This window comes from Canis lupus, chromosome 13 (genome assembly GCF_003254725.2).
Source record: "Canis lupus dingo isolate Sandy chromosome 13, ASM325472v2, whole genome shotgun sequence".
Taxonomy (NCBI): domain Eukaryota; kingdom Metazoa; phylum Chordata; class Mammalia; order Carnivora; family Canidae; genus Canis; species Canis lupus.
The window spans coordinates 7,037,843-7,055,254 of NC_064255.1; the positions used below are offsets into that span (position 1 = coordinate 7,037,843).

The 17,412-nt window shown below is 36.8% G+C and overlaps 1 long non-coding RNA gene across 4 annotated transcripts in view; it reads left to right on the plus strand.

The window, feature by feature from the left end:
* Positions 1 to 17,412, plus strand: part of LOC112662432 (uncharacterized) — a 99,043-nt gene that overhangs the window by 16,516 nt on the left and 65,115 nt on the right. Inside the window, exon 1 of one of the 4 annotated variants that reach the window (XR_003138523.3) lies at positions 1,863 to 1,955. The exons of 2 other annotated variants lie outside the window; for them this stretch is intronic. This is a non-coding gene — a long non-coding RNA (uncharacterized LOC112662432). Of the gene's footprint in view, positions 1 to 1,862; positions 1,956 to 17,412 lie in introns of those variants that run through there. One more of the 4 variants, XR_003138521.3, reaches the window with a different exon arrangement.

The following is a 17,412-nucleotide window of genomic DNA, read 5'->3' on the forward strand; positions in this document are numbered from 1 at the left end:
TATATAGGCTCAGGTCATGATCTCAGGGTCATGGCATGGACCCTGGTATTGGGTGTACTCAGCACGGAGTCTGCTTGAGATTTTCTCTCTCCGTCTGTCCCTCCCCCCACTTGTACACATATTCTCTCTCTCAATAAATAAATAAGCAAAATATTTAAATATATGTATATGTATTTATATTTATATGATGCTTGTGAGGCATGCATTTTTGCAGGAATTTATAATAGTTCAGATTGTACCAAACTTTTCTTTTTCCATTCTTTGTTGAGCATTTATCTTCAATGTGTCATGCTGGCTTACGACCTACATTAATTCATGTTGTATTACTTTAATTTTGCTTTAAAGGTCAAGGCATGAGAATATCAGTGTATATTCCTGTGAAAAGCAAGATGCTAAGTCTGATAATATTGAGATAGTGATGAAGAAATGATCCAAGTTAACTTTCCTAAGATCTATAGATGAATCATAACAGGGCAGCCTTCTAGCCAAGCCTAATAAGGGGAAGAACATTCAGGAAAAAAATGGCTGGGATGAGTTACCAGCTTCAGGATCACAACATCTAGAAGGACAGTTTTAAGAGATGTTCCTCTGCCTAACGGTATTCCTGAATACATTCCTGTGTGACAAAACTGCTGTCACTATGGCTAATAGCTGTCTCCCCCTCACACTTCTTTGTCTCAAAGCCTTCTGATGGCTTTCTTTCTCATTCAGAGGACAATCCAGTTTCTTACCATGACCTAAAGACCCCATGGAGTCTGGGTCCTCACTGTCAGGCCACTTCATGCCCTACCACCATTTCTTTCATTCAATTCACTACATGGACATAACCTTACTTAATGTTCCTCAAATAGACAAGCTTGCACCTGTTTCAAGGCCTTTGTTTTTTGCTGTTTTCTCTGCCTAGCACACTCTTCCCCTCCTGCATGGCTCCCTCGTATACCTCCACACTATCTCCCTTGCGAGATAGCACTTTCCTGATTCTCTGTGTCCTCCTGACTCTACACTCTTGTCTGCTTGTCCATCTTCATATCACTTATCACCACCTGAAGCATATCTACTCATTTGATTTTTCTCTCCCCTCCTCCCACTCACTCCATCTAGAATGTGAGCTCTTTTAGGGAAAGAACTTGTTTTGTTCACAACTGGATTTCCAGTTCATAGAATAAGTCCTAGAACAAAGCAGGTACCCAATAGATACTGGTTGAATGAGTTTTTAAGTAAATATTGGATGAGTGGATTATTGGAAACTGGAGATGTGGTAGTGAACTGTAAACTACTGTCTGCCTATTCTGATTAATAGAGTTCTATTTGTGTATTGTATCAATAACTGTCATACAGAAGTTTCATTTTTACATGGTTATTCATTTTTAAAAATTTATTTATGTTTTTGGGCCCTAGGCTTCATTGAATTTTTTAAATGTCATTGCAGAAGTTTGTGAGTTGGCCCTGAACCAATAGGCATACTTTCTAGTTTTTAGTAGCTCATTGATTCCCCCAATTTCACTCTTTGTATCGTCGGTATCCATGCTTATATTACTGTACACTTTGGAGCCTATAAATAAGGCCCATCTACCAAGTTAATGTAAAGAAAATGGTCATTGGATGTCTGGGAGACTCAGTGGTTGAGCATCTGACTTTGGTTCAGGTAATGATCCTGGGGTCCTAGGATGGAGTCCTTCATTGGGCTCCCTGCAGGGAGCCTGCTTCTCCCTCTGCCTATGTCTGTGCCTCTCATAAATAAATAAAATCTTAAAAAAGAAAGAAAGAAAATGGTCACTTGGAAAAATCTGTTGTCAACTGATTTGTGTATTCCACATAATTACCAGCAGATGGCACAACTGTAACAGCACTTCAACATTTTCAGCTTGCCTGGAGAAGTAAGATACTGTTGTCGCAGGAATGCCAAAATTTTCCGGAAGTGAAAATTTTTGGATTTTAGCTGTTTCAGTGCCAAGGTAAGGGACATCATCGTTCATGCTGTTTTTTTGTACATAGTGATAACTACTGGGTGTGTAGGTCTCACGTGTGATCCAGAGTAAGTCTCTTACTTTCTCAAATGTTGTGGAATGGACTACTCATGGCACATCATGCATGGGCTTAAGGAAATGCCAGTTGTAGGTTCAGCCTCTGCTGGTTCTCTATTTAGATAGGGTCTTCATCTTTAAATAACGTCCGCTTGGGTTGTCATTGGAGTTGCTTCTACTTTAAAACTTTTCATTTATGACCCTCTGTTGAGATGCTTTTAGGGAAAATCATATACTAAAATAACTAAAAGATATTTGTAAAACTTGCATTAAAATACAGACTATGGAGCACGAGAGAAGGCATGGTCTCTTATGAGAGACAAAATGAAATTTTTACTCTTACTTCACTGTTTTCTAGCCATATGACTTCAGGCAAAATACTTTCCTATAATTCTCCAACTCTCAATTTCCTCATGTATAAAATATCACTAAATAAACTCATTTTCCAGAGTGGTTGGAAGCATTAATGCTTTAGGAACTATTACTACATTAGTTTTTATTTTTTACGAAGATATATTCTCTAGAGCACTATATATTTACCCAGGAGCCTCAAACTCACATTAGAACACATATTTGAGAAGTCTGTGTGTTAGGAACTTTTTATGAAGGATCAGATAGATGTGTTTTAGATAGGCTTAGAAGAGAAGATTGTTGTTGATTGAAACAGAGGGTTCTGGTTTAGGGGGAAAAAAGAGATGCCAATGAGTAAGGCTTGCTTGTTAGCAGCAGCTGCATGATAGGATTCGGGTGATATCTAAATTATTGTGGTCAGTTTGGCAGTCCAACTGTCTAGATAGGCCAAGGACTCAAAAAATGATCAAAAGGACTTGGGAGTCACCAAGTGATATCCTAAGAGTTCATACACATCATTGATGGAAATCCCCATGACATTGCCCCTGTGAATCGGAAGTACTAAATGATCTGGTTTATGAACTCCAAAACTGTAACATGCAATCAAGAATGAAAGAACAAACAAAAGGTCCTAGAGATAGATATCTTGATGCAACAAAAGGGAAGTGCTTTCAACCTGAGACTGAGGGAGAAAACAAAAATAAAATCTAAAAATTAGTGGCAAGAAACTTCAAATCCTATGCTACATGGACGTTTAAATACTGCCAGTTGGATTCACCCTGGGAGCTTCATTGTATAATAGCACAAGACAGGCATTGCTGTTCAAGGGGATGAATCTCAGTTTGAGTAGTGTGCGTACATTTTAGAAATGTTCCCATTAAAACAACATTTAGGATTGTAAGTGGTAAGCTTCATTTATTTGATAATTCAGCTTAATGAAACATATCAATTTTCTCATGGTTCTGAATTTTAAATGGTTTCTGATTTATAGAAATAATTCTTGCAGAAAGGTGCCATCTTAATTAACAGATTTAAGCCTTCTGGTTCATTCATGTTTATATTAATCTAATGTTTACCAAGTTTATTTATATGTGAGACACTATCAGAATGTACTGAGAGGTCTGATTTCTCATTTTTAACAATAATTTCTCCTTGAGAAGAAAAATGATGTCAATGTAGACACAATTTAGGCAAGACTCTGCTGTATTTTTCTACAGTTTTTTTTTTTAAAGATTTTATTTTTTTAAAATTTTTATTTATTTATAATAGTCATACAGAGAGAGAGAGAGAGAGAGAGAGGCAGAGACACAGGCAGAGGGAGAAGCAGGCTCCATGCACCGGGAGCCCGACGTGGGACTCGATCCCGTTTCTTCAGGATCACGCCCTGGGCCAAAGGCAGGCGCCAAACCGCTGTGCCACCCAGGGATCCCATTTTTCTACAGTTTGGATGTCTAGTTAGAGCAAGCCAAAAGAGCACAACTTAGCTACCAAATTCCTTTATCCCTTACCTTCTCTTTCATAAGTGATGCAACAAATGAGAAAATGTAACATATTGTGAATCTGTGGCTAACAAGAAATACAAAAAAGAGATGAAGGAACTCTTTACCTAATGAAAACAAATATGTAAATAAGTATTTTTTTTCTAAGTGGATGTTATCAAAGGTAAGTGATAAATAACTTTTTAATAAAAGTGCACAAAAATGCTAATCCTTGGGATCCCTGGGTGGCTCAGTGGTTTGGCGCCTGCCTTCCACCCAGGGCGTGATCCTGGAGTCCCGGGATTGAGTCCCGCGTCGGGCTCTCTGCATGGAGCCTGCTTCTCCCTCTGCCTGTGTCTCTGCTTTTCTCTCTCTCTCTCTCTCTGTCTCTCATGAATAAATAAATAAATAAATAAAATCTTTAAAAATTGCTAATCCTTTTTAATGGATTCAAACTTACTGGTTCAAGTATTTGTAATACCTCACTGGAAATGAATGACAGTATCCAAAGCTAAATTCATTCCATTGGAAACAAGAAGAGTTCTATTTAGATGACACATGAAAATATAAATCCAAATTCAGCCTGAGAGGTTTTTTATCCTCCTCATTTCTTTTTTTTTTAAAGATTTATTTATTTATTCATGAGAGAGAGAGAGAGAGACAGAGACAGAGACACAGAGAGAAGCAGAGACACAGGAGGAGGGAGAAGCAGGCTCCCATGTCTGGAGCCCGACGCGGGACTCGATCCTGGGATTCCAGGATCGCGCCCTGGGCCAAAGGCAGGCGCTAAACCACTGAGCCACTCAGGGATCCCCCCTCCTCCTTATTTCTATACTTAATGGTGACTCTTAATTTGTGGGGAGTTGAAGAACAGACTCAATTATTGTTGTTGAGGAATACATTTGTCACTGCCTGTCTTCTCTTTTGTTGACTTTCACTTTCCTCAAAATGCTTTTGTGGTTAGAGCAGAGCTGAGTTCTCTAAGTCTCAAAATATATTGTTTCCAATGATGAAAATCTACAGGGGAATTATGTCATTAAGTGGGTGAGTACTTTATGAACATAGAATCCAATAGACTCTACATTGATACACTCAATGGTATTTGTACAGATCCAAAAAACCAACAATCTAGTGTTGAAACATATGTGAGAAGTTGATGGTCATTGCTTTCAAATTCCAATCGAGATATATATATATATTTTTTTTTTCCTTTAATGGCCTCAACAATCTTAAGTATTGCAGTCATATTTTTATAAATGATTGAACTATCATCCAAACAATTTAAGTTTGCCTTTTCCAAAATTTACCCAAGTGGTAAATGATCAAAGTGGGATTTATTTATTTATTTATTTATTTATTTATTTATTTATTTATGTCAAAGTGGGATTTAAATTCTTTAGAATGATGTCAATGCCCATGGACTTTGTACAAGTACTATTTGATTCTTTGTAATACCATACTGCTTCTTGAACTTGCATATAATAAAGCTCTATTGTATTTAAGTATGACTTTCTGTGCCCTGCAACAACCCGGGGGAAAATCTAATTAGATAGTTTGCCTTTCTACATTTCTTTCCAACATCTTGTTGCCCACCAAGTATTCAGTTAATAACTCCTGTTTCCAGCTAGTTTCCCATTATCCTAGCTTTATCTCTTCCTCTTTTGTGTTTGTTTTTTGGATACATCCAGTAATTTTAAAAAATTACCTCTAAGTGCTATTTTGTTAGAAACTGTTTTTTTTATAGCAGTTTTAGGGTCACAGAAGAATTGAGTGAAGGATACAGAGGTTTCCTGCCTCCACTCGTGCATAGTCTCCCTCTGTATTGACATCCCACACCAGAGTATACATTGGTTATAATTGATGAACCTACTTCGACCTATCATTATCACCCAAAGTCCACAGTTTAGGGTTCACTTTTGGTGTTGTATATCCTATGGGTTTGGACAAATGTATAATCACATGTCTCTACTATCAGAGTTTCACACAGAGACTTTTCACTGCCTTGAAAATGCTCTGTTTTCCACCCTCCCATCCTTCCTGTCCCCCACCTCTAACCCCTGGTAACCACTGGTCTTTTTACTGTCTCCATAGTCTTGCCTTTTCCAGAATCCTTTCCTCTTTTTTTTTTTTTTTTTTTTTTCACCGTATACTGCACTTAACTCAAGCCTCCCCACTGCCAAAATTTGGGATACTATGGCATTTCAGAGATGGAGAAATTTTTGGACAGAAGGGTCTTCTGGAAATTTTAATCATTTATCATGTTTGTAATTTGTTTTCTCTGGTAGAATATAAACTCCATGAGGACAGTAATTCTCACTTGTTTCATTTATAACCATAAACTCCAGTCCTAGACCAGTGTCTGGGGCATTAATTGAATGAATGTTGTTAAATGAATGAATTTCCTTTGCTTCCTTCATCTATTTCCTATTACGACACATTTAATTTTTTTATTTTTTTAGATTTTATTTATTTATTCATGAGAGACAGAGAGAGAGAGAAAGAGGTAGAGACACAGACAGAGGCAGAAGCAGGCTCCATGCAGGGAGCCCGACATGGGACTCAATCTCAGGTCTCCAGGATCAGGCCCTGGGCTGAAGGCGGCGCTAAACCGCTGATCCACCAGGGCTGCCCTATTACGACACATTTTCTTCATATTTTGCCATACTGGCTTTTATCCTCCGGCAGTACTTTATTTTGCCAATCATTTTTTTTTTCAGATGTGGATACCTTGATGTTTGAGCACATAGAACTATCACAAATGTATCATTAGTCTACCCATGAAGCTTCTGCACTTAGAGTTTGTGTTCTGTTTATATTTAAAATCCTTTTCAGTTATTAGCTGGACTTTGACCACAGATGGAATGGGAGCACACGGTGGATGGAATCACTCAAACAGATTTTGCAGTCACTACTGTGATAGCTTGAATGATTGCTTTTTGGCTTAAAAGTTTGAGGCATTGTAACTCTTTATATAAATGATTTACTTTAACTTGAAGAATATTTAGAGTCTTCATCTATTGACAGAGAAGTGATAATCAAAGCTACAAATAATCTGATCCCAAGAATACACTACTTTGTATTTGCCCTTCAGCTTTCTTAGTTTATTCCTTAATACTAGCAGATAGTTTGCATACGTTGTCATTTTGACCATGTGCTTCATAACTGGATATGCCTCTTAGCAACACTTGAATCATGCATCTGGAGAGATGAGTAGGATATATGACCATTTATGTGAAAATACTGCCCCATTTCATCTCATTTTTGGTCCTCAAATGCTCTAGGACCATCATCTGTTGCAAAATTTCTGTAAAACAGTTTGTTTCAGGGCACCTGGGTGGCTCAGTCAGTTAAGTGTTTCCCTTCTACTCAGGACACGATCTCAGGGTCCTGGGATTGAGCCCTGTATCAAGCTCCTTGCTCTACAGAGAGTCGGCTTCTTCCTCTTCCTCTGCCCCTCTTTCTTTTTCTCTCTCTCTCAAATAAATACAAAATCTTTAAAAGAAAAACATAGTTTCTCTAGTAATTAAAAAAGAACAGAACCTCAATGTAATAAACTTTCACACGGAAGATAAAATTTATGGAGTGAACCAAAGAGCATTTAACTCTCCTGTGCACTGGCACTTCAGAAATTAATGTTTTTGTAACTTTTAATCAAATAATCTTTGGACTTTTATTTTTTGCCTATTGTTTGCAGTCTGGTACCTAAACTACTTGTATCTAATACAGTGAATATCATTTAGGATCTGGAGCTACTTAGCCTTCTCCAATTACCAGCTATTTGCTGAAAACTTGAAAATTCATATTTTTAGGCTAGCTCTTTTAGTCTTAAAAATCTTTGTTTTAAAATGAGAAAGAATGAATTATAAACATATTACTTCAATTCTTTATTTTTGCCAACACAAAATAAAAAATGAATATTTATTAAATTTTGGACATATAGTTTGGCTTCAACACAAAATAATAAGATTTACAAGCTTCAAAATGAAATAATTTATTTTACCCCATCCTTTCTAACCTTCACTCTAAAAGAAGTTTAGAAAATGAGGGGTACCTGGGTGGCTCAGTCTGTTAATCGTCTGCCTTCGGCTCAGGTCATGATCCCAGATCAGGCTCCCTGCTCAGTGGGGAGTCAGCTTCTCCTCCCTCTGCCTGTCCTCCAGCTTGTGCTTTCTCTCTCTCTCAAATAAATAAATAAATAAATACTCTAAAAAAATTAAGTTTAGAAAATGAGAGAAATTAAAAGACCTGATGAGCTTTAAATAAAAAAAAAAATTTCCCTACACTTGGGTATGTCAGAAATTTCCCTTTTCTACCCAGTCTTGCAATACCTCCAAATGCTATCTCTTTAAGGTCTATGAAAAATCTAAAAAAAAAAAAAAAAAAAAAAAAAAAAAATTAAGGCAACTTTTCTTAATATCAGGAAAAGTGAGGTATTCACACTTCTCAGAATCCAATTTTGGATAGCTAATTAGATCATGATGTTTGACCTAATACAATTATGCTTCTCTTCTCTGCATCCAAACTCCACTTACATTTTAGATAAATCAATTTAAGGGTTTTTTTAAAAAATTTATTTATGATAGTCACACACAGAGATAGAGGCAGAGACACAAGCAGAGGGAGAAGCAGGCTCCATGCACCGGGAGCCCGACGTGGGATTCGATCCCGGGTCTCCAGGATCGCGCCCTGGGCCAAAGGCAGGCGCCAAACCGCTGCGCCACCCAGGGATCCCGAGGGTTTTTTTTTTTTTTTTTTTTTTAAGAGCTGTGTAGACTCCTCACAGAACTAAGAGGGAGGTGCAGAAATTTCCCATATGCCCCCCATCCCTACATATGTTTAGCTTCCCCCATCATCACCACCCTCACCAGAATGGTACTTTTTTTTTTCTTCATCCAGGATGAACCTATATTAACACATCATAATCACTCAAAGTCCATAGTATATCTTAGGGTTCACTTTTGGTGTTTCACATTCTATGGATTTGGACAAATAGATAATGACATATATCCATCATATTTATAATATCACATAGAATGGTTCCACTGTCTTAAAAACCCTCTGTGGTTGGCCTGGTCTTATGTCTCCGCCAGCCCCCAGCTCCAACCCCTGGCAGCCCCTGATCTTTTATAGTCTCCATAGTTTTGTCTTTTTCAAAATGTCGTAGGATTGGAATCATATTGTATTTAGCCTTTTCAGATTGACTTCATTCAGTAATTATGCATTTAAGGTGCCTCCATGTCTTTTCATCGCTTGATAACTGCTTATTTTTTGAGGTCTCAATTTTTTTTTTTTTTTACATACTTAAAAACCGTTGCTAACTTGCTCCTCCAGAGAGCAGTATGATCACATCAGTGGGCAAAGCCGAGTAAGACTGCAGAAACTAGGACAGATGAACTCAAATGCTATTAAATAACAAGAGGCTGTGTTTTTTTTCCTCTAATTTTCTTGCCTATCCTTCTCAAGGAGAAAGTCACACATAGAAGATCTCAGAAAGGGATCGTACGAAGTGAGAAGAGACATTCTGTGAGCATAGCAGTCAAGGAAGGCTAAAAAATGGAAGACAAAGTTTTAAGGGAAATGCATTGTTCCAAACACCTAACCCAGTGTCTCCCTCATGCCTTTCTTCTCCGTGAAAACACTGCTCTTTTTTTTTTTTTTTAAGAGTTTATTTATTTATTCGTGAGAGACAAAGAGAGAGGGGCAGAGACATACATAAGCCAAGGTGCCCAGGACCCCGGGATCACGCCCTGAGATGAAGGCAGATGCTCAACTGCTGAGCCACCCAGGCGTCCCCACCACTCTTTCTTGAATGTTCCTGTGTTACATGTATTTCCTCAGGAAAGTTTTCTAACCAACTCTTGAGTTATGGATCAATGCCCTTTTTACATACTCCTAGAGCATCCTGTACTGCCCAAACCCTATTAACTTCTCACATTGAATTATTATTGTTGCCAACCTATCTTTCTTGCGCACTGCACAATAAGCTCCACAGAGTCTCCAGCGGCTCTATGTGTCTATGGTCTATTAGAGTATCTGGCACATAGTGTCTTCTCAACAAGTATTTTATGAAGTAAGGAAACAGTTAACACGGGTATTTAATGATATGCACTGCTAATTTAATTAAGCAAGCTATTAGATGGAGGTATCTCTAATGCTGAGGTGGCCTATGTAAGAAAACCAAAATCTAAGCCTGTAAATGCCTCAAGGTTATGAAATCAAAACGCTAAGGATAACCAGTTACAAATAGCCAACTAAACTTGAAACAGTCAAATATTTTCCTTTCTTTATTTCTGTGTTTTTTTTTCCATATAAGTCTCCCCCACACACATGCACCCCACCTTTTGTCAGCATAGCACCTCTAACCATTTCTGGTTTGGCACTGCCTGATTAGAATCTATACATGCTCAAATAAGGTCTTAAACATTTTAATATTCCTCAGTTTATCAAATCCAGAGAGAAAGAGGTAGCTGAAGGTGTTACTCTCCTGGCAGCACCTGTAGATTCCCGGTTGTCCAGAGCTGGTAATTATTCAAACCTTGCTCCAAAGGAAGAAAAACACAATATACTGTATTTGTTATAACTTGGGAGTTCAGATCAAAGAATCTTGAAAACACACACACACACACACACACACACACACACACACACACACGATGCCCCTCAGTGAGGACAGGGGGAAATTACAAGACGGTGAAACTACCTGCTTGTTTTATTTTGACTCTGGGTGAAGAAGAAATAGAAAATACATATGTCTGTACTTGAAAGTCATCATAAGTTAGTAGTTTAAATTTGATCCTAGGTGCCTGGCAAAAGCAAATGCAAATACTTTCTGGGAGAAGGTATCTTAAACCCAAGTATAAAAAAGAGCAAAATAGTGTTCTAAGGAGCTTGATTGCATGATTTTAAAAATGGAATTAATTTCACAAAAACTGCAGTTATATAAATTAAAATAACAATATGTAACATAAAATAGTGGTGTTTTTTATCTTAAAAAATCAAACTAGAAATTGACAGCATGATACATGAAAAAAAAAAGACTGCCAAATAACCAGGAAGCTTTAATAATAAAATAGTCTGAAAAAGAAAAAAAATTAATAATTGCTATTGGAGACTTAGTAGATGAGTTACCTAGCAAATTAATCTGAGATGAAGAAAAAAATTTGTACACTAAAGATAAACCTAAAGAGGAGTGCCTGAGTGGCTCAGTTAAGTGGTTACCTTTGGCTCAGGTCAAGATCTTGGGGTCCTGGGATCTTTCCAGGTTGGGCTCCCCACTCAGCAGGGAGTCTCCTTCTCCCCCTGCTTCTTGCCCCTCCCTTCTACTCATGCTCTTTTTGGCTGCCTTGCTCTCTTTCAAATAAATAAAATCTATTTTTTTCTTTTTAAAAAGATTAACCTCAAGAAACTAGTTGGGATGAGATACATGAATGGAAAATATAGAAATATAAAAAAATAATAAGATCTGATATACTTTTGATTATAGTTTCAGGAGAGAGATATGTCAAAGAAGAAATATTTGAAAAGTTAGTGGCTCAGAATTTTCTAGAATCCATGCAAAATCTCATTCTCCTGACTTAAGACAGGTTAACAACTGCCAGTCATTATAATAAAGGAAATCCACACTAGCCATGTCATATTCCAACTGTTAAACATCAAAGACAAAAAGAAGATCTTAAAAGTAGCTGAAGTGGGCTGAGGGGGGTGGATCTGGCAAGAGGGTGGTGCTAAAGCTATAAAAGAATGATAATTTCCACATGACTGATTTCTCAACAGACAAAAGATGGTGTGTTAATATCTTCAAAATACTGAGGCAGAAATAACTCTCAATATAAAATTTTCTAAACAGTATAACTATCATTCAAGAGTAAGAATGAAGTGAAGTTATTTCCAGGCTAAGAACAAGTGATATGAATGGAGCTTCTAAGTCCCAGTTTAGCCTAAAATGGTCAACTGATTCCTCTGCTTGTTCCTTTGCCCCTTATCACTTCCAGAGGAACTAGAGAGAGAACATGAAGAAAGCTGGAGTGACAGCTGCGGACAGAGGCTCCTTCTAGCTAGTGTGTGTGTTGGGGGGGGAGTAAATTTGACCTGGGAGGGGAGGCAGCTGTCAAGCTTGTAAAAAAATATCATTTTGCTTTGTTTTGTTTTGTTTTTAAAGCCTTTTTTTTTTAATTTTATTTATGATAGTCATACAGAGAGAGAGAGAGAGAGAGAGAGAGGCAGAGACACAGGCAGAGGGAGAAGCAGGCTCCATGCACCGGGAGCCTGACATGGGATTCGATCCTGGGTCTCCAGGATCGCGCCCTGGGCCAAAGGCAGGCGCCAAACCGCTGCGCCACCCAGGGATCCCTGTTTTGTTTTATAATAGGAAAAAAAGGGGACGGTTGGAAGTGTTCTTGTTTCTCTCACACATGCCTGGCTCAGACCCCTGATCCAGGTCCCCTCCAGGTAAAATCAGGGAAGCTCAGGAGCCATTTGCCTGTGAAATGCTAGATTATGGTTAAGGGGAATGATTGTAGTTTTGGGTTCGTAAAGCTCCCTGTCTATATTTGATTCTATTGCTGCCTGACAATAGTATGGTTAAACCACCCACATTTGTCATCATTTCACAGTTTTCTGTAGGTCAGCAGTCCAACCATGGGATGGCTCGGTCTTCCACCAAGGAGGTGATTGACGATGAGGTCTCATTTGAGGCTCAACCGCATTAGATTTTTAAAAAAGATTTCATTTATTTTTTTGAGAGAGAGCAAAAGAGAGAGAGAACGAGAGCACATGCACAACTGGGGGGAGGGGCAGAGGGAGAGGGAGAAGCAGACTCACTGCTGAGCAGGGAGCCAGAGGTAGGACTTGATCCCAGGATCATGGGACTAGGACCTGAGCCAAAGGCAGACGCTTAACCAACTGAGCCAACCAGGTGCCCCTGGGATTTTTTTAAATTATTATTATTTCACCATGATCTATTTCCAATGTTCAAGATTGATGGATATTTAGTGTTTTTTCTATCTTTTGCTATTATTAGCAATAGGACAATGAATATCAGTGGACTTAAGTCACTTTAAATATGCATATTTGTAAGATGTATTTCCACATATGGAACTACGAGATCAAAGGGAATATGTATTTGTGTTTTGATAGATATTACCAAATTTTCTTTGTACCCCCACCAGTAATGTATTAAAGCATCTATAGCCCACAGACTTTTCATAGAAGTGTGTCAGCAAACTTTTGAATTTTTACCTATTTAGCAGGTGAAAAATAGCACCATAGCATAGGGTTTTGTTTTGGGTTTTTTTTGCATTTCTTTTCTGATAAGTGAGATTGAACATTTTAAATATTTTATGTCTTTGTATTTTCCTTTTTTTTTTTTTTTGTCTTTGTATTTTCTTATGAAATCTCTGTTCATCTTTTAAGTTCTTTTTTTCTACTGGTCTGTTAATCTTCTATGACTTAATTTCTGAGTTCTTTCTATGTTAGGGAAACTAGCTACTATCTGGATATGGACTACAAATTTTTAACCTATTTCTGATTCCTCTTTTGACTTTTATGTTTTGCTATGCAGAAATTTGTTGCTGTTATGTATCAAATCTTTAAATCTTGTCTCTTGTGAAATTTAGACTTTGAGTCTCATTTTGAAATTTATTCACCATCCTGAGGATATAAATTAGTTCATCCATAGTAACATCTGGTTTTGTTTTTTACATTTAAGTGATTAATCCATTTGGAATTTGTTCTGGTATATAATGTGAAGTATGGGTTCAATTTTTATTTTTAGAAGACTATCCAATTGTGCTAACATGATTTATCAGGTAAAACATTATTTCCTCCTTGCTTTGAGATGCCATTTTTATCAGATACTGAACTCCTGAATATATTTTGATTTATATTCTGATTTTTTTGTTTTATTTGTGTCACATTGTATTAAATATGGAGAGCTTATTATGTTTTGATATATGATATGACTAGTTTCTCTCATTGCCCTTCCTTTTTCAGACTTTTCTTACCTATTCATGTTTGTTTATCTTTCAATATAAAGAAAGTTAGGGTTAATTTGTCTGGTTAAAAAAACTTTATGAATTTATTGAGATCACATTATATTTATACTGGGATCTCATTTTTATTATATTGATTCCAGTTTATCCAAATGTTCTTTTGTATCATTCAGAAATGATTTAAAGTTATAGGTCTTCAATATTTTTTAGGTTTGTTTCTAGACATTTTAATCTTTTTTTTTTTAAAGATTTTATTTATTTATTTGACAGAAAGAGAGAGAAGAGAGAGAGCAGGAGCAAGGGGAGGAGCAGAGGGAGAAGCAGACACTCCGCTAAGCGGGGAGCCAGACATGGGGCTCAATCTCAGGACCCCAGGATCATGACCTGAGCTGCAGGCTGCCGCTTAACCAACTGAGCCCCTAGACATTTTAATATTTTCTGTTGCTTTTGCATATGATTCTTTTTTCTATTAAATCTTCTACTGGTTTACGCTAATGATTTTTAATATCATTATCAAAATCATACTAATATATCAAAGTCATACTTTTCTCTGTTAATATTTCTATTTTAGTCCTTTTATTTTTTCTATTCACATACACATATCTTTCTACTTAGAATTTTATGTATTTACAATTTTAAATCTGTCTGTCTTTTTTTTTTTTTTAAGATTTGAGAGAGAGCGAGATAGTCCAGGAGCAGGGGGAAGGGGGAGGGAAAAGAAGAAAAGTAGGGAGAAGCAGACGCCCCACTGAGCAGCGATCCCAATACAGGACTAAATCCCAGGACCCTGGGATCATGACCTAAGCCCAAGGCAGAGGCTTGATGGACTAAGGCACCCAGGCACCCCTTTGAGTCTATCTTTTTATAGTTAACCTTATATCTTAAGTATTGCCTCTAGTTAAATGCTCTTTGAAAAATGATTTTTGAATGCTTCCAGAATTCTGTCATGAATATTTTTAAACATTGGTTTGGTCACACACATTTCCAACTTTTCCTTTTCCAAATAATGCTATAATTCACTTCTTTGTATCAAATTTCGTGTAAGCATTTCTGCTTATAAGGAATTTAGGATAAATTCCCAAAGAAGAAATTATAAGTCAGTTAAAAATACAATATTTTAAAAGTCTTTACCAGTATATATTGCCAAATTTATTTGTGAAAAGGTTATTTAACTTGTATTTTTAAATTATCTGGAAATAAAAGTTTCCAGAAACATCAAGATTTGTGGCAGCTGAAATTTGAGTGGAAAATAATATTGAGCACTTTCTATCTGCCAGATACTGTACTAGATGCTTTACACAGAATAACCCATTTAATTCTCCTGTAATCATATGAAGTAAACAATTTTATTATCCCTATTTTACACTGAGGCACTGAGATTAAATCGTTTTCCCCAGGCTACATATCTAGTTAAGGGCGGAGCTGGATATTCTAGCATCAGAGTCTGCTTTTAACTGTTCTACTATGCTGCTTTTGTATAAATCTTACCAATATTTTTTTATGTCATGGTACACATTAAAATAATGAGTATTTCTGTAGCACCCTGGGGTAAATGTAAGATTTGTGCAGAATAGTAACTGGCAGGCATCTGCATATAACCAGGTCTCTACCTGACCTTTTTGAGAGGTAGGGGAATGAATAATTGATGTACCTAAAGCCCATCATCAGCACAGTGCTTAGGAAGCTCTGCTTTACAGTAGTATAAAAATCCTTTAAAACTTCAAATTAATAGTAATGATGACATATGCAGGTTTACTAATTCCTTCAGGTCAGCTATATACTATAGTTGAAATTGTTTTCTTTTAATTGAAGTTGACATACAATATTATATTAATTTCAGGGTTCAACATTTATATATATTACCAAGAGATCCCACAATAAGTCTAGGTACTGTCACCATAAAAAAGCATTACAATATTTTTTTGTATATTTTTTATTGTAGTTCGATTTGCCAACATATAGCATATCACCCAGTGCTCATCCCGTCAAGTGCTCCCTTCAATGCCCGTCATCCAGTCACCGCCCCACCCCCACCTCCCTTCCCACCACCCCTAGTTCGTTTCCCAGAGTTAGGAGTCTCTCATGTTCTGTCTCCCTGTCTGATTTTTCCCACTCAGTCCTCCTCCTTTCCCTTATAATCCCTATCACTATTTTTTTATATTCCCCATATGAGTAAAACTATATGTTTGTCCTTCTCCAATTGACTTACTTCACTCAGCATAAAGTATTACAATATTATTGACTATGTTGTACTCTACTTTACATCCCTGTGACTTATTTATTTTATAATGGGAAATTTGTGCCTTTTAATCGCATTTACCTATTTTGCTCATCTCCCTACCCCTTTCGCCTTTCTACAAGTTTATTCTGTGTTTATGAATATGCTTCTGTTTTGTTTGTTAATGTGTTTTGTTCTTTAGATTTTACACATAAGTGAAATCTCACAGTATTTTTCTTTCTCTGTCTGACTTATTTCATTTAGCATAATACCCTCTAGGTCAATCCACATTGTTGCAAACTGCAAGATTTCATTCTTTTTATGGCTGAGTAATATTCCATTATATATACATATCTCATATATACAAATGCTGCTTATGTTTATCCATTCTTCTATGGATGGACACTTAGGTTATTTCTACATCTAAGGTAATATAAATAATGCTGCAATGAACATAGGCTGCCAGTATCTTTTCAAATTAGTGTTTTTATTTTCTTCAGTTGAATATCCAAAAGCGGCAATGCTGGATCAAATGGTTGTTCAATTTTTAATTTTTAATTTTGTGAGAAGCCTCCATACATTTTTCATAGTGGCTGTGCCAATTTTCATTGCCACCAACAGCGCACAAGGGTTCTCCCTTCTCATCTTCACCAACACTTGCTCTCTCTTGCCTTTTTGATACTAGCCATTCTGACAGGTGTGAGGTGACACCTCACCGCCATTTTGATTTGCATTTCCCTGATGATGAATGATATTGAGCATCTTTTCATGTGTCTGTTGGCTATCTGTATGTCTTTCTTGCAAAAATATCTATTAAGGTCCTCTGCACCTATTTTTAATCAGATGGTTTGGTGTTGAATTGTAGGACTTCTTTATATATTTTGGATATTAATCTCTTTTTAGAAATACCATTTGCAAAAATGTTCTACTATTTAGTAGGTTGCCATTTTGTTTTACTGATAAGTTCCTTTACTGTGCAAAAACTTTTTAGTTTGATGTAGTCCAAATTGTTCATTTTTGGTTTCATTTCCCTTGCCTGAGGAGACATATCCAAAAAATATTCTAAGACTAATGTACCCAAGATTACTGCTTATGTTTTCTTTTACGAGTTTTATAGTTTTACGTCTAACATTTAGGTCTTTGAGTTTGTCTTTATAGATACTATAAAAAGTGACTCAGTTTCGTTCTTTTGTATGTGGCTATTCAGTTTTCTCAGCACCGTTGATTGAAGAGACTGTCTTTCACCACTATATATTCCTGTCTCTTTTGTTATAGATTAATTGACCAGATAAGCATGGGTTTATTTCTGGGCTTTCTATTCTGTTCCTTTGCTCTATGTGTTAGTTTTTGTG